Here is a 22,257-nt window from a genome sequence, read left to right on the forward strand (position 1 = left end):
AATGCTCATGTAGTCATTACATTCAATATTTGAATTTTCTAAAGCAATATGCTAAATTTTAAGTGACTTATTGAATGTTTCAACTTATGAAATGACTTGAGATTATTATAAGACCTTATTAGGACCTATGTAATGACTCACTTACCCTATTCAAACCTAGACATTACTAAAGTTCAAATCTCATCGTCCTTTACAACTTTTCAATATGAAAGTCTTTCAAAACATTATGCAATATTATGACTCTTTATGCTTTCAAATGCCATGATTGGTTGCAAAATGGAAGAAATCGAGTATTCTAATTGTTCATCCATACTTTCTAGACTTTTCTTATTTGATTAATTTGATAAAAATAATTTTAATAATCATAATGTCAGCTTTATGTCAAATAAGGAAAAAAGCAAATTTGTAATAAGATATCCACAAGCAATTATCTTTCATATAGTTATAAATGCTCTTAAAATTGTCCTTATAGCCTTATATCACATGCAAATATGATTTGCAAGAACTTGTTCAATATCTTCCTCTTATAATTCCTTACAAAGAACCTACCAAAATACAAATTAGAATGTGCAACTAATTTAACCTATCTTTTTCATTATTACAAAAACCATATGCAAAAAAAGTTCACATTTTACATCATGAATCTTAGGAATTCTCCCCAATACCACACCCCCCCCCCCCCCCCCAACTCTTCATGATGTACCTACATTCCAATATCATAAAAAAATTAGTAACTTATTGTATTAAACAAGATAATCATCAGTTCATTGAATCATTATGAAGAAAGTAACTTAAGAAGTAAATATACCTAGTCGAGTGTTCGAATAGGGTCCTCTCTCTATTTTAGGGTCTCCAACAGGGCTTCATGATCAACATTAGCAATAGTAAAAAGTTCTTTTACTTTTGGTCTTCTTTGATGCTTCAACAACTTTACATTTGTTCCTATAATGAGATGCGAATATATGAAAATTATTTTGTGCTTGTGATAGTCTTCAAATGCAAGAATTTTGTTCCTTCTAAGCATGTATGTCCGCAGCCATGTTCCAGCGACAACCACTAAACCAGTAGGATATGTGAATCCATCATCATATATGATTGGTTGTACAAGTTTTTGTTTACCTCTTACACAATGTGCTAACCAATAATCAGATTTCTCATCATTCCCTTGTGGTGCAACCAATGCAAAGACATGTCTTGGCTGAAGTAGATCTGATAGATGGTTATGCTCAAGTGAAATTTTCATGTCATCATTTTTTATAGAGGATATATGTCCTCATTTAATGTGTTAAATAGGGTCATCGGCCACCCTATGACCCCCTTTGAACCATATGAATGATTCTAATACATCCTTCATTTAATGGGTCAAAGGGGGTCATAGGTCACCTTATGACCCCCTTTGACCCATATGAATGATTTGAATATGTCTCTAGGGGTCCTTGAACCCTTAGGGACATATGTCATTATTTAATGGGTCAAAGGTGACCTATGAACCCTTTTGACCTATATGAACAATTCTAATATGTCCCTAGGGGTCATTGGACTCCTAGTGACATATGTCATCATTTAATGGGTCAAAGAGAGTCATAAGTCACCTTATGACCCCCTTTGACCAATATGATCAATTCTAATATGTCCCTAGGGGTCCTACCCATATTGACAATTTTAATATGTCCCTAGGGGTCCTAAGACCCCTAGGGAGATATCTCATCACTTAGTGAGTCAAAGGGGGTCATAGGTCACCCTATGACCCCCTTTGACCCATATGAACAATTTTATTAGGTCCCTAGGGATCCGAAGACCTTTAGGGATATTTGTCATCATTTAATGACTCAAATTGGGTCACAAGTCACCCTATGACTCCTTTTGACCTATATCAACAATTCTAATATGTCCTTAGAGGTCCTACCAACCCTAGGGACATATGTTGTTATTTAATGGGTCAAAGAGTGTCATTGGTCACCCTATGACCCCCTTTGACTCATATAAATAATTCTAATACATCCCTAGGGGTCCTTAGTCCCCTAGGAACATATTTTATCATTTAATGGGTCAAAGGGGGTCATAGGTCATGCTATGACCCTCTTTGACCAATATGAAAGATTTTAATACATCCCTAGGGTTCTTAGGACCCCTAGGGACATTTGTCATCATTTAATAAATCAAATGGGATAATAGGTCACCCTATGACCCTGTTTGACTCATATGAACAATTATAATATGTCCTTAGGGGACTTACAACCACTAAGAACATATGTTGTCATTTAATGGGTCAAAGGGGGTCATAGGATGAACCTATCATCCCTTTTCACCAATATGAACATTTTCAATATGTCGCTAGGGGTCCTAAGACCTCGACGGACATATGTCATCATTTAATAGGTCAAAGGGGGTCATAAGTTACCGTATGACCCCCTTTGATCCATATGAACATAGGGTTCCTCGGACTGCTAGGGACATATGGCATCATTTAAATGGTCAAAGGGAGTCATAGGTCACTCTATGACCCCCTTTGACCCATATTAACCATTCTAATGACATATATCATCATTTAATGGGTGAAAGGGGGTCATAAGTCACCCTATGACCCTCTTTGACCTATATTAACAATTATAATGACATATGTCATCATTTAATGGGTTAAATGGGACCCATATTAACCATTCTAATATGTCCCTAGGGGTCTTACAACGCTTAAGGACATATGTCGTCATTTAATGGGTTAAAGGGGGTCATAGGTCACCCTTTGATCTCTTTTGACCCATACACCCTTTGACCCATATGAACAATTCTAATATGTCCCTAGGGGTCCTAGGACCCCTTGTGACATATTTTATTATTTAATGGGTCAAAGGGGGTCATAGGGTGAACCTATCACCCCATTTGACTATATGAACAACTCTAAAATGTCCCTAAAGGACCTAGGATCCCTAGGCTCATATGTCATCATTTAATGGGTATAAGTGGGTCAAAGATCACCCTGTGACCCCCTATGACCTATATGAATAATTCTAATAGGTCTCTAGGGGTCTTAGGATCCCTTGGGCCATATGGTGTCCTTTAAGGGGTTAAAGGGGGTCATAGGTCACCTTATGACCCCCTTTAACCCATATGAACAATTCTAATACGTCCCTAAGGGTCTTTGTACCCCTAAGGACATATGCTGTCATTTAATGATCTATGACACCCTCTCACCCATGTGAACAATTCTCATATGTCCCTATGGGTCCTAGGACCCCTATTGACATATGTCACCATTTAATGCATTAAAGGGGGTCACACATATGTCATCATTTAATGGGTTAAAGGGGGTCATAGGGTGAACCTATGACCCCCTTTCACAAATATGAACAATTCTAATATATCGCTAGGAGTCCTAGGACTGGTAGGGACATATGTCATTATTTAATGGATCTTAGGGAACTTAAGACCATATTAACAATTCTAATACATGCCTACAGATCCTAAGACCCCTAGGGACGGACACCCAGGGACATATGTTGTCATTTAATGGGTCAAAGGATAGACTCGAAGGGACATATATCATCATTTAATGGGTGAACCTATGACCCCCTTTCACCAATATAAACAATTTTAATATGTCACTAGGGGTCCTCAGATCTCTAGGGATGTATTTCATCATTTAATGGGTAAAACGTGGTCATAAGTCACTCTATGAACCTCTTTGATCCATATGAACAATTCTAATCTGTCCCCAAGGGTACAAAGACCTCTATGGACATATGTCATAATTTAATGGGTCAAAACGGGTCATTGCATGAACCTATGAACTCATTTGATCATATGAACAATTCTAATATGTCCCTAGGGGCCTTAGGACCCCTAGGAACATATGTCATCGTTCAATGGGTCAAAGGGTGTCATAGGTCACCCTATGACCCCCTTTGACCCATATGAATAATTCTAATACGTCCCTGGGGGTCTTTGGTCCCCTAAGGACATATGTCATCATTTAATGGGTCAAAAGGGGTCATAGGTCACCCTATCACCCCCTTTGACTCATATCAACAATTCTAATATATTCTTAGGGGTCCAAGGAACCCTAGAGACATATGTTATCATTTAATGGGTCAAATGGGGTCATAGGTAACCTTATGACCCCTTTTGATCCATATGAAAGATTTTATTACGTCCCTAGGGGTCCTAAGACAGCTAGAGACATATGTCATCATTTAATGGGTCAAAGGGATATGAACAATTCTAATATGTCCTTAAGGGTCCTAGGACCCTAGGAAAAAATGTATCATTTAATGGATCAAAAGGGGTCATATGGTGAACCTATAACCCCCTTTGACCAATATAAACAATTATAATATGTCGGTATGGGTCCTAGGACTCTTAGAGACATATGTCATCATTTAATGGATCAAAGGTAGTCATAGGTTACCCTATAACCCCCTTTGACCCATATGAAAAATTCTAATATGTCCATAGGAGACCTTGGACTCTTAAGGACATATGTGATCATTTAATGGGTCAAAGGGAGTCATAGGTCACCCTATGACCCCTTTTGACCCATATTGACCATTCTAATGACATATGGCATCATTTAATGGGTTAAAAAGGATCATAGGTCACCCTATGACCCCTTTTGACCCATATTAACCATTCTAATAACATATGTCATCATTTAATAGGTTAAAAGAGGTCATAGGTCACCCTATGACCCCCTTTGACCCATATTAACTATTTTAATATGTCTCTATGGGTCTTAGAACCTTTAGGAACATATGTCATCATTTAATGACTTAAAGGGGGTCATAGGTCACCCTATGACCCCCTTTGTCCCATATGAACAACTCTAATATGTCCATCAGGGTCCTAAGACCCCTAAGGGCATATGTCATCATTTAATGGGTCAAAGGGAGTCATAAGGTAAACCTATCACCCACTTTGACCATATAAAATATTCTAATATGTCCCTAGAGGTCCTAGGACCCCTGAGGACATATGTCATCATTTAATTGGTCAAAATAATTCATAGGTTACCCTATGACCCCCTGTGTCCCATATGAATAATTCTAATATGTCCCTAGGGATCATAAGATCCCTAGGGACATATGTCATCATTTAATGGGTCAAAGGGGGTCATAGGTCACCCTATGACCCCTTTTAACCCATATGAAGTATTCTAATATGTCCCTAGTGGTCCAAGTACACTTAGGGACATATGTTGTCATTTAATGATGACTTATGACCCCCTTTGATCTATATGAACAATTCTAATATGTCCCTAGGGGTCTTAGGACCCCTAGTGACCTATGTTTTCATATAATGGGTCAAAGGGAGTCATAGGTCACCCTATGACCCCCTTTGACCCATATTAACAATTCTAATACGTCCCTAAGGGTCATAGGACCCCTAGGGACGGACCCCTAGCGACATATGTCATTATTTAATGGGTCAAAGGATGGACCCCTAGGGACATATGTCGTCATTTAATGGATGAAACTATAACCCCCTTTCACCAATATGAACAATTCTAATATGTCGCTAGGGGTCCTCGGACCCTTAGTGACATATGTTATCATTTAATGGGTCAAACGGAGTCATAAGTTACTCTATCAATCCCTTTGACCCATATGAATAATTTTAATGTGTTCCTAGAAGTACAAGGACTCCTAAGGACATATGTCATAATTTAATAGTTCAAAAGGGGTCCTAGGCTGAACCTACGACCCCATTTGACCATATAAAAAAATTTAATATATCCCTTGGGGTCCTAGGAACCCTAGGGACATATGTCATCATTTAATGGGTCAAAAGGGGTCATAGGGTGACCTATGACCCCCTTTGACCAATATAAACAATTGTAATATTTTTTTAGAGGTCCTTGGACCCTTAGAGACATATGTCCTCATTTAATGGTTGAAAGGGGGTCATAGGTCACCTTGTGACCCCCTTTGACCCATATGAACAATTCTAATATATCCCTAAGGGTCCTAGAACCCCTAGAGACACATGTCATCATTTAATGAGTCAAAAGGGGTCATAGATCACCCTATAACCCCCTTTGACCCATATAAACAATTCTAATATGTTCCTAGGGGTCCTAGGACCCCTAGGGACATATGTCATCATTTAATGTGTAAAAGGAGGTCATACGGTGATCCTTTGACCCCATTTCACCAATATGAACAATTCTAATTTTTTGCTAGGTGTCCTTGTGTCATCATTTAATGAGTCAAAGGGGATCATAGGTCACCCTATGACCCCCTTTGATCCATATGAACAATTTTAATATGTTGTAGAGTGAACCTATTGTTGGTGTGATTTTTCATAGTATAGAAAATTTCTGATATTTGGGTGAAAAATTAGTTATGCCTTTGTTTTGTAGCGCCCTCATTTTCAAATTTTTGAAAAAGGTATTTTCTTCAAGATTTTGGTGGGGCTTTTTATCCTAATATTTTATTTACGTCAAAATGCCTTTCGTAAACCTTTCATGTACCTTTAATTGCAATTTTTTGTTTGAAAGGATGCCAAGTTGAAGTGTTTTTCAGTCACCATTGATCTATAAGAGATCAAGGGTCAGCACATCCCCGCATTATAGAGTTGTAGGTCTTTAAGCAGTGCAAGGAAGCACATTTGTGACACGTAGCCCCTGATGTTTTATGAGATCCAGTACGCCGCAAAAGCTCTTGTATGTCAACTTTGTCAGTACTTTTGCACACGTTTTGTTTTTTCACGATATCATTGGTGGATTCATCGACAAAGCTATGAAGATTACTTACCAAGCAGTATCACCATTGATACTGTCTTGATCAACGGTCGATGCATCCCCGCATAATAAAGATGCAAGTTTTTAAGTAATGCGAGGAAGCACAGTGGTGACGCGTGGCAAAGTGGGGTCAGGTATTTGTATTTCAATATGCTACACTACAAACGACTGATGACGTGTAATGCTAGGTATGCACAGAAGGGTTTTTTCTTGCTTAATGAATGTGAAGTCTTATCACCATTGATCCTGTCTGGATCAACGATTGGCACATCCCTGCATAATAAAGATGCAAGTTTTTAAGTAATGTGGAGAAGCGCATTTGTGATGTGTGTCCGTGATGACGTCAAACACTTGCTTGCTCAAAAGAAGATACAGTATCCATAGCGTGAAGTGTTGTCAGATAGTATGAGCTAATATGGCAATTTTGTATTGGTCAGTACAGCTAGCTAGTCATTAATACAAAATAGATTATTCAAATCATCGATCTTGTCTTGAACGATGGTTGACGCATCCCTGCATTATGAAGATGTAGGTTTTTAAGTAATGCGGGGAAGCACAATGGTGACATGTAGCATTTTTCTAAAAAGACTGTAATGCTTGTTATTTTTAAATCAATATCGTGCGATCTGATAAAATCTACGGATGGGATTCAAATTTGAGTGCAAATTGCAGGCAACAGTTACTGGGAGTAAATGTGATCCAGACCTGGTGCGTGCGGTTTTAATTCATAAAAAGAACCCACGATTTCACCATTAATGAATCACCAAAGCGTAGAAAGAAAAGGGCATTCAAGATTTCAGAGCTAAGGCACACAATTTCTCAGTTAATACTCCAATAAAATTGCAGAAGACATCATATAGTGCAAAAGTGCGATTTTTGGCGGGTAAGTGCTCTGTGACTTTCTAAGTAAAATTTGAAGCATCTGTTGTTGTGAATTTTCCAAAGTTTCATTAAAATGCCGCCCCGAAAAGAGTTTACTAGACAAAAAGATTATCTAAAACTTTCAATGCATGATGATTTTCTCGAACAATTCTCCTTATCAATGCATGAAATAACTAAGAGAAGGGAACTCATTCCAAAAAACCCTAGATTAGTTGTGGCAGAAGGATTTTATGAAAAAGCTAATTGGATAACGGATGCCCAGGTTTCCATGGGAGGTTTGAAGTTGTTTAAGAAATAGTTTTCAGAGGGAAATCTGGACACTCCTATGAGCAATGTATGGAAATTTGACATTTGAAAATTAGTAGTCCCCAGTGTCTTCTTTGATAGTGATTTATTGATGGACCTGGCAAAGAAGTATGACCCTATCACAGGGTTTGTAAAAAATAATTTAGGGGTCAACCTTTTTAGGGTTTTCCCTGAACTGTTGAGTGAGGTTTTCAACCTAAACCCTAACCACGTTGAGCATGAAATCATTGATTTGGATGATTTGCAAGATAGATATGATGCACAACGAGTGTACTTAAGAACAAGGCCACTACATAAGCATGCTGCTAGGGTTTGTAATTTTCCTGTGATCACAGCCGATACTCCAGAGCCATTGTTAAGAAGACATTTCAATTTGAGAGTTCAAGCACTATATTTTTCTCTTTGCAAGATCTTGGGGACAGATGAGGGTGACCAAATTCCAAGTTCTGTGGTCCTTATAATTTCTCAAACCCTTGAATTTGGAATGAGTACCATTCTGAATTTTCCACTTTCCTAGCAAAAGAGATTCACAATGGTCTAGTTGGAATAGCAAAGGGGAAAGTAAACAAAACATTCTGTTGGTATTCATTGATGATGCATGTATGTTTATACAAAGGATATAATTTCTTCTCCAAGGGTGTGGAGTTAGAAACAACAAAGGATGGAGAAAGGAATCCAGTGCAGTTATGGAGTGTGGATATGACTTCAAAGGCTACTGATGCTAGTTATGTAAGATTTGATAGGTATTTTGCATCAAAGCTTAGACTTCTTTTAAGAGCAGATAGGCCTAGAATCCCACAAGAATTATTAGAATTGGTCAGACCCAAGGACCATGCTAAAGGGCTACTTGTCAGTCACTACTGGGGGGATATAATTCCCTACAATGTTTCAACAGTAATAAGAGTTTATGGTTTCTTAGGAGAACCTCATGTGTTACCTTTTCATGTACCTTTGAAGATAGGGATAGCCGATCTCTTATGGTAGATAGGTACTATAGATGAGAGGGAATTGGTCAAGAAGGGCACTTTCTTTCCAATGGTTACTGTAGTGCATGATTTTGTTTTTGTTAAAAAGGGGTGGAAGCATTTAAATTTGTTTTTGAATAAATATAACATGTTAGAATCTCACGCTAGATTCATTGACCCTGAGGGATTCTATGATCTATTAAGAGAAGGGGTGAGAGCTTCCCATATGGTACATCAGGTTTACTATCCGGATGATATAATCAGAAATATGTTCACATTGCAGGAGCAAGAATTAAGGAAAGACAAATGGATAGTTTTCAGTAACAACCTAGAATTTATTAATGCTTTTGACCCTCAATATGACCCATTGAAAGATAAGAAATACTGGGGAGATAAAATATAGGCATTAATGAATAATTTTGCTATAATAATTCAGACTATGAATGAAAAGAAAGATATATTTATTAAGACGCACCCAGACAAGGCAGCATAAATACAAAGAAGAATGAGTGGTAGAAATGTGGTAACTCCTGGCCAATATACATTGCAAAAAATGGCAAGTTATGTCATGGTTCAAAGTGTGCAACAGGTACCCCCTCATAAGGAGCCAAGGTCAAGAAGTCCATCTACAGCCAGCTCTCCAAAAGGATGAAAATTAGAGTAGGGGTCTTCTTCTTCCCAACAAGAACAATACTCCCTAAGCCAGTCTCCAATCTAGATAGATGATGAAGCATCTCTAAAGGAACAACTTAGACAAATGGGAGGAGAACGGGATGTGATTGTCACTTCTACAGACCTGGATATTGGAAAGCCACAAGAACCTCCTACACCTTCCTTGGACCTGACCATTGCTGATTACCAAGGTAAGGAAATTGACTCAATTGTTTCCCAGGCTTCTGAAAGATTTATTAATCATGAAAATTTTGTAAGATCTAGGGCTTTTACTCAATTTTTATGGAGATTAAATATAAAGAATTTTGAGAAAGCCTTTGAGAAGATCAAGGTTGAGAAACCAAATAAATTTGACCCGGTTATCAAGGAAGAGGTAAAATCAAAGTTTTTTAGTGACTTTGCTCGGTTCACTCCTAAAGCTGGAAGGCAAATAGTTAGACAATCAGGAGTCCTCCTTCTGCCAGAATGGGATATAGCAAATGCTATTGTTTTTGATTCAGTAAGAAAGCAGAAGGATGTTCAACTAACAACCGCTAAAGAAGTACTACAGGCTTATAGAGGGGTCAAATTTAGTGATGACCACCAAGCCCTTGTTTTGTGGTCAATAGATAAGAGAGAAAGTACCAGGATGCATGAGTTTCCCACTGCATAACATACTGGTACATTGACAATATACAGGGCTAGTGAGGTAAGTAGTAAACAAGTAATGGGAATGGCTTCAGAAATGCTAAAATTGGGTGGTGTTGTATCTGGACAAGAAAAAGATAAGCTTGCCCAACTCAATGCTAGGTTTGAAGAAGTTTTGAAAACATATGAGGAAAGGGGTATACAGATACAATCGCTGGAAAACAAAATGTCTCAAATGGAGAGGATACTTGGGAAGAGAAAAATGGGAGAATCCAATGCACCTACAATTGCATACCCTTCACAGCCATTGGTTGGATTTGGATCAACCCCTATTATTGAAATACCTGACACCCCTGAAAGGCCCCAATTCTATATTGCAGAGGACTTTGAAGAGGAAAAAACAAAATTGCATGAGTTGCAGATAGAATTGAGAAATCAATATGAAGAGAAATTAAAATAGGGTGTGATATATTTGAGGGATAAAATACAATAGTCAACCTTTTTTGATCAGTTGACAAGAATTGCAGCCCTCATGGATGAGTTGAACAGAGATAAGGATAAAATGACTCTTCTTGCACAGAAATGGAGGGAGAGAAATAATGATATTACAATCATATGTATATCTACAGTCCAAATGCCTTATCATCAAGTTGAGAAGATTTTTGATTTATTAAATAAGCTAGAGAATTTTGATGATGAAAGAGATTCTTTACAGAGAAGATTAACACTCTGTTTTTCCCAATATATTGCTGAAAAATTCACCCTATTTCCTTGTGCTTTAGAATCTATTGATAAATTAAAAGAAAAAGAAAAGTGGAAAAGGGAGATGGATGTGTTATTTAATGAAATAATAATAAACATCATGAGTGAAACTAGCCACTGGTTCTGGGCAAAGACAAATGAAGAGCTAGTAAAAATACAGTTATTTTATACTACTATGAGGAAAGAATTTGCTGATTTAGAAGAAAGTGCAAATTCTTTAATAATGATACAAAGAGAAGCTCTAAGTTTTGATTGGCCAGATGATGATGCTTTTAATAAATAGAAAAATTAGTTTCTAGAACAAATGTCAGAAGATGATGAGGAGGAAAATGTAAAAGTAAAAGTCACCCTCATAGTTAATAATGAGGACATGGAAAATCCCCAGGTTGAAATAAATTTACAAGTAACTGAAGATGATACATCACTTTCAAACCTCATGGCTATTTACTTTGAGGATGAAGAATAATTGAAGAATAAGATCTTATCTTCTTGTTTCAACAACTGAGAAGCATAACACAAAGGAACCCACCAAGGATTGTTCGATGTATTAGCTTTTCTGTTATTTGTTTTTGTCTTTTATGATAGACATTTTTCAATATCCTTTAGAAGACACTTGTCACTTTATTTAGCCCGAAGCTTGTTGCATCTCACACTATTTAAGTGAGATTCCAAGGCTAAAGAATCATTCAAATTCTATTTCTTCTAAGTATTGTGCTTAGTCTGGTTTTTGGTCCAAATTTTGAAAGCAAGTTTGTAATGTATTTTTCTATCAATTCTCTGAGAACACATGAATATAGAATGAGTTGTGTTTCTTTCTGAAGGCCATTATGAGGCTATTGTAAAAGATATACCATTTTCAAAGGAAATGAATACAAACTATGAACTGTCCCCATATCAGTTGTTTCTAAATTTTGTCTCCTTTTAAATACTGAGCTACCTTGATGTTGTATGAGTAAAAGCTTGTGCAATTGAATGCAATCTAGTTAGGTTGTATATCCATTTATCAGTGTTTTTAATTCAATGGATTAAATAAAGGCTTTGATGAATCTGATAAGATTCCTTAAGTATTGAAAAGGATTTTGAATGATAAGTTTTGATAAGAATTTTTGATAGAATTTTTTGTAAGGCAACAAATTAGATCTAAGAATTTTCTATAGACTCTGAACCCCAATGGATTAGGCACTGATCAGGTTATTTCAGCTGAAGGAGAAATATATTACAAATGTTTTTCAAATGCATCATCAAATCAAATTTTACTTTTATTTCCTATAGATTTTCAAAGTTGGCCTGCACTTGTCTACAAGGAATGTTTTAGCTTTAGTTAGCCATTATTATTAAAAAACATCTGCAGATCTATAGAAGAATTCTTGGCCATATCTGTTTTGTGGGATGTGTTTACCAAGTTAGTAAGAATTATGTATATGTTTGAAGATCTTGAAATGAGAATAAGAATGAAACTAAGAATAATCCTCATACAGTTGTTCCAGTTTTGAACCATCCCTGGGTACACCCACCCTAGTTTTGCAGAGCCAAAAGAGTAGAAAACCATCTGTGGTTTTGTTGAAATTGGGTCCAAATACCTTACATATGCAATTGTTAATAAGAATAGGCTATTCTTTAGATTGTGTATGTACTATCATTCTGGTATTAAGCATTTTGTTGCTTATTAGTTTTAGTACTTTTTAAAACACCAACAAAATGGCGAATCTACTGGGGAGTTGTCCAACACATCTGTGAAAAGAACTGCAGTTTCTTTGGTCTTGTTGTGTACGTGTGTGTCATGTGATCTATGTTTTGCCTGTGGTTATAAGGGAATCTTTTAGTGTCAAACCTTGAGAATTTAAAGAAGATAGAGCCCAAGTACCTTTGCTACACATTGACGTATTTAACCTATCCAAGTGTCTTATCTAACAAGAAAGAGTTGCAGTCTTACGACATCAGTGATTGGTCTGTCTGTGCCACATATTTTTGTTCCTACTTATGTATTATTTTCCTTCAGTCAGAAAAAGTGTCATTATATATTTTTCCAAAATAGGGTGGCGACTCAATCAGGGTTTTGAAGCTAGTGCTTATTGTAACAAAAAGGTGAATATGGATGACAAGAGAAAAAACACAAGAGCTTACATGAGAGCCAATCCCGATGTATCAATGTATACTAATTTACCCCAAGGTGGTAGGAAGAACCAAAATAAGAAAAAGATAGATCCAAATCCCACTTGGAAACCCAGAGGTAATGCATCCATCAATTCCCATTATCAACCAGTAATAGGAAGAGAGTCTTGCTCACTTAGTTCTGAATCCAAAACTACAAGACTCTTAGGAGGCATTTTCAGTACCCCATTACCAGATGAGAGATTTTTTCAAGACAAGGATGTGTCTACTATGGGAATTGCTTCATTAAGACCAGATCCTACAGTAGATATGAATTATAGGCTAGGATTTAGGAGTTCATCTTATAATCCTTTTAATCCCAGAATAGCCCCATATGTAGAAGCAAACCTTATAGATCTGGATGACCCTGATGATTCCAAGGCAACTTCTACAGATCCTAAAGAAGTGCACTCTGAAATAGAATTTTTGAAGAAATGGACTACTGAGGAAGAAGCTAAACGCATTCATCTTGAAAAAGAGAAGGAGCAAGCCACCTTGGATGCCATAATAGAAAGAGATGCTCTGCTAAGAAGTATGGCTACTTTGAAAGAGCAAAATAAAAAATTAGAAGAGAATACCACAAGTCTCCATAAGGATGTTTTTGGAGATGTTGATAATCTAAGAGCCTATCAAAATACATGTATCCATAGACAAAATTTTACACAAATATATATCAAAGATCATGTATCCATAGACAAAGTACTCAAATATATATCAAAATACATAGATCCATATACAAAATGTGGCTAATCATGCCATCAAAATGTGTATAATATCAATGCTTCTATATACACTGTGGCATATGCCATCTCAAAATGTCTCATGATGCATCCTACGGAAACTATAATATCCTAGGGTGCTAGTGGATGATCAAAATGCAGCCTCTTCATTGCACTAGGTGGATCGGATGCCTCCTAAATAAACAAAAAAGAAAAACCCAAAGTTAGACTACTAAATTTATATGATTCTAGGTATCTAACATTGAATTACTCAAATTCATAATGATCTTTTTTTTAATGGAGATTAATACTATCAAAATTTTATAATAAATACCTCTCTCGTCGACCTCTTATGCCAATCAAAAGTCCTCTCATATGCCCTCGGTAATGTTGGTACCTCTATGATTGTGGGCTGTATATGTTCAAATACCTTTGTCAGATGAATCTACAATTTAAAATATAACATTATAATTCATAGCATGCTAAATTTATAACATATTTAATCATGAATTCAAGCTATAACTTACTATTGTAGGCTTCTCCTCAGGAGTGAGTGGTCGCATCATCAAATCTAAATAACTCTCTCGTTGGACCTCATGTGCACTAGGAGTCTCCTATGAGATACAAAATAGTAGTTGTTAATATCACGGAAATTAGTTTTGAATTTATTTATGAAGATAAGGATAATAAAAAATAAACGATACTTATACATACAATGGGGCTCTCAGTGCGAATGGAAATCCCTAATGGTCTACGATGCGAAATCTGTACAGGCTCATAACCAGTAGCGATGCCCTATATACAATAAAGAATGTAATTAAGTGGGATTACGACAAACATTTTACAATAAGGCATCAATATTTAATCAAATAGAAAGCACCTAATTACCTTTCCTTTTTCAATGCGTGTTAGCTCACCCTCAGCACTTTGTCCCTTCGGGATAGGTGCTACCTACAAGATGAAAGAAAGATTAACAACCACATATGCTACAATATCAAATAGAAAAAAAAATGTGGACAAAACATAATGTACCATAGATGTCTCAAGGCCAAATGAAATGGCTAAGAGCATGGTAGCATCAATCTGTTTGAGCTCCTCCTTGGTCATCAACTAAACATGAATGAAGATCACACACATATAAAAGTCAATATGGCTTAAAAATTAAAATTACTCTATTACAAAAATTAACTTTAAATCACATATGTCATAAGAAAAAAATATATACACGTACCAATACCGAAGGAGTCCATGCCTCTACATTCCCCTCCTCTCTCGCATCAGGGTCTATAGCCTTTGCGTGTGTGTCTGGTGTATCCTTGTCTAATAAAAAATAATACTTAGGAAGATCACCTATGGGACCCAAATAAATATTCTTGCACGTAATGCAAGTGTGAGGCACACAAACATGTGATGAGCTAGCTGATGATGAACTAGCACCAACATCATCAACACGAGGAGGCAAGATTGACCTAGCTTGAGATATCATTAGGCTACTCAACCTATGAATGGCTCTAATAGTCTTAGAGCTAGCCTGTATCATAATATCTAGATGCTGCACTCGAGGAGGAGGGGAGATATCAGTGGGGGGGACAAAAGTACCAGCTTTCTTCCACTGGGAAGAGGGTCTATCCTGAGGAGCTCCTAGTCCTAAGCCCACGTTGGGCTTCATGCTCCAATAGTTCACTTTAAGTTTCAACACAAATTCAGCATATAATTTTCTAAGGAAATAAAATGGTATGTCTAAATTTCCATGTGGAGGGATATCAAAGACCATCCACCAACGATCCCAAAAGTTTGCATGTATGGCATCATTTGTGCACCATTTAATCGATAGTTTAGATTTTTTTGGGTCAATTGGTAAACCCATTTTCAGGTTCACAAAAAGGCTGGCCAAACTATCTTTTCTTGTGATGAGGGCCACAACCTCATCATAATCCAAACCATCATCAAACATCTCGTGCATTTGATCACGCCAATGAAGAGTGACATTTTGTTGGTTTGTAAGGGTTTCAATGTTATCCACTATGGTATTTAACGTGGATAATAGAGGAGCCAATGCGGGTACATTATTATATATTCTATGCAAACCTCTCAACTTAGTGAGATTTTCATTTATGAAATCCTTGATTCGAGGAGGGTTTTGAGGGGGGTAGAGGATCGTTTGGTGGATAGTTTTGTGGGGGTACTAGATTATTTGGTGGGGGGTTACAAGGAATATTATTCCCTGCCTCAGTGTCATCATTCTGATCAGTCATTCCTATTGAATTGCAAAATGTAATATATAATTATTAAAAAACCTTAATTTTAACTCTTTTTTTCAAAAAAATTGTAGATTCAACTAAAACAAACAAAATCATGCTAAAATCTATCGAATTTACATTAAAAATTAGTTAAAAAAACAAAAAAAGCATACCTTAATATCTGATATCTGATATTCGGTCATGCGCTAATACTGGCCCCCAAAATGTGAGAAATAAGGGCCCGCGGGTCTGGTCTTTTTTTTTAATGTAATGCCACAGGTATCGAATTATATCGGATATCCGATATTGGATCGACTATTCGATCGCCCGCATATCTTATATTTTATATATAACATATATAACATATAACATATAGCTTTGAAATATTATATTATATTATATTTTATATATATTATATTACATTAATATATATTATTATTATATTATATTATTATAATGTATTATATTATATTATATTATATATATATTATATTATATTACATTATTATATATTATAATATTAAATATAATATAATATAATACTTATAATATAATATTATTATTATAGTATAATTATTATTACTAAAAAAATATTATATTATATATTTAATAACAATATTATATTATAATGTATTATACTGTTATAATATAATTTTTTTATATTATTATAATATTATAATAATAATGTCATATGATTATCAGATATTCGATATATAATCTGATATACAATATTATATCAGATATTCAATAAGGTTCGGCCTTTCCTTCTAGGCTTGGTACCTGGATAGGTGTAAAAAAGTTAGAGCAGATTTTGAAGTGCTTTTAGACATGTTCAAACTCTATTTTTTTCACATCACCACTTTTTGGCACACCATGATCCTACACATACCCATGAGGAGGGTCAATAGCTAGATCATTTATATATTCTTCTATAATCTTGACATTAAAATCATCCTCATTAACCAGTCGCAATATTGGAATCCCATCCTTTGTCTTCCTTTTACCCCTCCCATAAAGCCTTGTCCATTTTCACAATTAGTTTCCAACTATGTGTTAGTTCCTCAAACTCCTTAGTTTTAGCATCTTACAGAGAAATGAACAAGTCATCCTAAATTGACCCATTATAGTCAACAAAACTAATGGATTTCTTGGGATCCATTTCTTTCACATTCTCGTGAGCAACATGTATATCATTTTCTTTGATTACTACTAGAAAAATCATCTAAGTATGAATCAAACATTGAGAGGGAGGGTAAATTGGGTCATGACAAGTCTAAAATAATCTTTCCATAGATTCATAATTTTCAACTTCATTTGAATTATTTGTGTCCACCGAGCTAGTTTCCCCTTCCCCTTAATCACATCCTTTTCTTTTTCATATTCTCTTTGTTCTTCAGATTTCTAGAAAAAATCTACTTAATTGACCTTAGCCTTCATCCTTTTTGTAGAACCAGGGGATTCAAATCCTAATTCCCTGAAATCCTTTTATCTTTCCCTAATTTATCTCCTGAACCAACAATTTTAGCACAATGTTCCAATATCTACTTCAAAATAGGGTAAGATACAATTTTTTTCACATAACTGTTTATTATCCTTGTAAGACCCTCATGCATGATAGTTTTATTGGGTTTGTACATTAAATAATTGACATTATGAGATAAAGAACAAAGCAGATAGAAGGAAAAATAAACCAACTTTTTATATCTAAAGTGATTGAGAAGCACAAAGTGATAGGTATGATCGCTATCATATCTCCCATCAAGAAAATAACACTCCATTACAGTTGTAAGAACAAGCTGCCAAAGTAATTTAATGGAAATGTGATATCTATTAGTTATGTGAAGAGTTCTAGTCCTTAAATTATAGAAATGTAAGATCACTAGATCAGTTTAATGATTTCTATCTATTCAGCCTAAAAATTTTGATTTAGTAAATTTACCATTTTTGTTTCAAAAATATGAAAAAAGGGTACATTAGTATACAAAAAATGTTATACATATATATTTTAATTTTAAAGAAAAAATTATAGTCATTGAGAAATTTATTATGATTGGTATTTTTAGTCAAAATGATCATAATTGATTTTATAAAGTCTATTGACAAAAATTGTAGAAATATGTGGGAGAAACATGTAGGATGGTCAATTTCTTCTACAGACTAAACTTAAGTTTTAGGAACAAAATGTGCCACATAGTTTAAAAATTTGAAGTGACAAAGCATACAACATCTTAAAGAAAGAATGATTCTTGGCTACCCTAAATGTAGTTGATCCATCAATCTTCACTCGTCACTGTTCCTTATTTTTAATCCCAAGATTTGATTGTTCCATTCACATTCTCTCAAATTTGAAATGGAAGTTTCTTTTTATAACCAATAGGTCAGCCACAAAGGAATTGAGAAAATAATTAGAGCCAACAATAACAATCTAATTTTACTAGGTAGCATTAGGTAGATTGTTGTTTACTACACAACATCCTGATTATAAATTTCCTTTTTTACATGGCCTTTTTCTCATCTTCCCAATATGACCTATTTCAATTTTCCCTTATCCTTCCTAGAAACAATCCACATTTATCTTCTTTGTCATATCACAATCTCTCAAATTGACACCTATGACTAATTTTAAACACAAAAATGGGGTTCTCTTTATCTAATACATGATCTCTTAGAAAAGTATTCATCAACAATTCTTGAAAATTGTATTTGGCACAAAAACTTGTATGGATCACAAATTAACTTTAGATAATTAAAATCTCTTAAAAGACACATAAAATTATTCAAATCATGGGAAATGCCATAGATAGAGTTAAAGATTAGCTAGGAAATATACAACATAGTTTTTTCTATCTTAAACCATTCAATCATTCTCAAGGTGGAAATAAATGCCTCCTTTTCCTAAAAATTCATGAGCTTCTTGTTAATAAATAGAGTATACAATATATTCTAGGTGAAACTTCACTCAAATTTAATTCTTCCTATATTTTCATGTTACTCTTTTTTACACATTAAAAATATCCATAGACCTTATTGGTAGGTTATAAATGGATAACACCAAATAACCACAACTAGTGATCCATTTGATAGCTCATTGAACAAGTAGTTGAATTCAAATTTTAAAATCATGTGTGGCATGTGTATAAAAGTATGGAACCAAGTAGTACTATGAGATAAATTTTACCATTCATCTTTCTCATCATTCATTATGAGAGCTATATACCACTTCATATAAATGAAATCATAATTTCTTGAATAATAATCTTTTATGTTCACATATGTTTAACACATTGGTGCTTTAATATAAAAATATTATTAAGAATGTAAATAATGATAAAAATTTACATTAAATATTATTAATATTATTAATATATTTTACATTAAAAGTGCGCCTATGGAGGGGTGTCTTATAATCCCAAGATCATACTTTAATGCCATTATTATCTAGGCATGGCGCAAAGGAATTTTAATTAACTCTCAATTAACTTTAGCGAGTTTTTGGCCTTCTTCACTTTGTCATTTTTACTGGGTTTTGCTTCTCTATCCATTTTAAGACTCTGTTTGAAAATGGGGGGAGAGCCGAGAAAACAAGAGCCCAAAAATTGCAAATATTGGAAGGATAAAACCTTTGTTTGGAAAATCCTTGAGAAACGCAGTGTGACTCCTTATCTAGAGAATTTGCATGGTTTCAAACCGCACATTATTGAGGCTTTCTTTAAAAATTGGTTCAAAGAAAGGGTTATCTTGCATGGGGTCATGGTCCATATCACAGAGGATTTTACTGCAAAAGTGACTAGTCTCCCGAAGGAGGGTATGAAATTTAGCAAGGAAACTATTGCGAATGATTGAAAAGATCATAAATGAAGAGTAATGGAACTGGTAAAGAATGTTTTCAATCATTGTTTTTTCATTGATGTCAAACTTGTTACTTGAGGGAATGACATTTTCTTTAGTGATCCAAATACTATAAGTTGGTTGATTGACAAGTAGGTGGCAATCAATAAGATGTAACTAGAGTACCTAGAGAAAGGTTGAAATTATGATGTTGTAATGAAGTATAAGGATCAACTAAGCCATTGATGAAATAGTGCATTGATGTCAGACACAAGGAATGGGCACACTAAAACACATCAAAGATGTAAGGTCTAGCAAAGTCATTTGTAAAACCTAACTAAGTTCATTAGAAAGTGCCGAGCAGTCTTTAGGTGCCGAGTAGCAGAAAATATAATAGATGTCAAGTAAGTTTTCAAGTGTCAAGCAGGATATAGGTGCCAAGTAAGTTTTCAAGTGCCAAGTAGGATATAAGTGCCGAGTGATATTAAAGTGCTAAGTGAATTACAAGAGCCGAGTTTCACAGAATTTCTTCAAGTGCCAAGCATCAGTAAATCAATAATGCCGAGTTGCTACATTATTTTGTAAATAAAAGACTCACCAGATCTGACCCGACATGGCAGTTATCTAGAATTTTGTGAATTAGATAGAAGATAAGAATGATGAGCTGGTGACACAGAACAATATTTAAAACATTTTTGATGAATATAATTGGATTCTAGATGAAGTTTTTAAATAAGAGCAAGATATAGGATAGATACATTGTATCTTACCTAATCTATTGAAACCCTAAAGTTGGAGAGGGAGAATCGAGGGAGAAAGGTATTCCAAATTTCTATTTAAGGAGTCATAAGGTCACGAAGCAAAAAAAATGTGGTCAAGCATGAAAAAATGAAGTGTTGAAGAAGGTGCTAAGGTGGAAGAGAGCATAGATACTCTTCTTTGATAGGTGACCATAGATATGATTGCATTGGTATGATGAGTAGGAAGACTCAAGGTGACAAAGCTTGAGATAACAAGCTTACAGAGCTGCAGTGATTAAAGCCAAGCAAAGGATTGAACTGAAGTGAAATCTATAATCTGCAAGATATGTTGTAAGTTGTATCAGGTCAAAAGCCATTATTGTTACTATCTAGCAATTGTAACAATTAAAATAAATCCTATGGAATTAGGTTGGTTTGATATCCATGTTGTAAATCCTTTAATAGGGTGACATTCTGAGTGAATTTTCCAAAGTCCTTTAACTAGGCCCATTCCTAATAGTATGGTGAAATTCTCTAACAAGGTCACATTTAACAATGTGTTGTAGCCTTTAACAGGGTAGGCCTTTAATAAGGTAGACCATTAGAAGTGGTTGAAATCAATTGCCTAGTTATTTCGTGGGTATCATCCCCACTCCAGTTTTACCTTCTTGTTCCTGGAGAGTTTTCGGGTTATCAAATTCTCAGTATTATGGTGTGATGCATGTTTACTTTTCATAGTTGTTTAAATGTTGAAATTACATGCATGATAGTTTCAGTTATGTGCCATTAAGGGTTTTGAGAAAAAGTTCCATTAGACCTTGAATAACTGATTCAACCCCCCTCTTAGTTATTCTAAAGAATTATAACAATTGGTATCAGAGCTTTGCTGCTAACTTAGTTTAAAGGGACTAGAAGCAGAAAAGATCAAAATTCCCAAGAGAGAAGTTCCCAAGCTCAAAAAAGACAACTTTGTTGCATGGAAAAGCTTGATGAAGCTACATATTGGATCCATAGGTAATTATGCCCAAAATTAAATTTTTACTAAACATGTTGATCCATCTAGTACTCTTACTGTAGAAGATTTGAAAAACAAACAAGAACACAATTAGACAATGCTGGAAATTGCTTTTGCACTTAACTATGTTGAATTTGATGATATCAAAGGATGTGACACTGTATTCAAGATGTGGAAAGCCCTATTAGACATTTATGGAGGAGATCAGAATGTCCAAAGAGAAAAAAGAGAAAGCCTCAGAGGAATGTTCGATGATATAAAAATGGAAGAAAGTGAGAATGCTGCTTAGTATGCCTCTAGAATAAAGGAAGTGGTAAGTGCAATAAGATGTTTGAGTGGTCAATTAGATGATGATACTGTTAATAGTAAGTTTTTAAGAACCTTTCTCCCTATCTATGCTATTAGAGTATCAACAATACAAGAGTTAAGATGTGTGCTAGGAAACAATCTAAGTTTTGAAGGTATAATGGGTAGACTCACTACATTTGAGTTATCTAACTTTGACAACTACAGACCTAAGAATGTTGAATTTTCTTTCAAGGCAAAACTATCACTAAAAGATGCTGAATAGGTGAAATCAAAGAAGGGAGGAAAGATGAAATATGTATCTAGTG

This window comes from Cupressus sempervirens, chromosome 9 (assembly GCF_028749045.1).
Source record: "Cupressus sempervirens isolate cs-2001-9-10 chromosome 9, ASM2874904v1, whole genome shotgun sequence".
Classification (NCBI taxonomy): domain Eukaryota; kingdom Viridiplantae; phylum Streptophyta; class Pinopsida; order Cupressales; family Cupressaceae; genus Cupressus; species Cupressus sempervirens.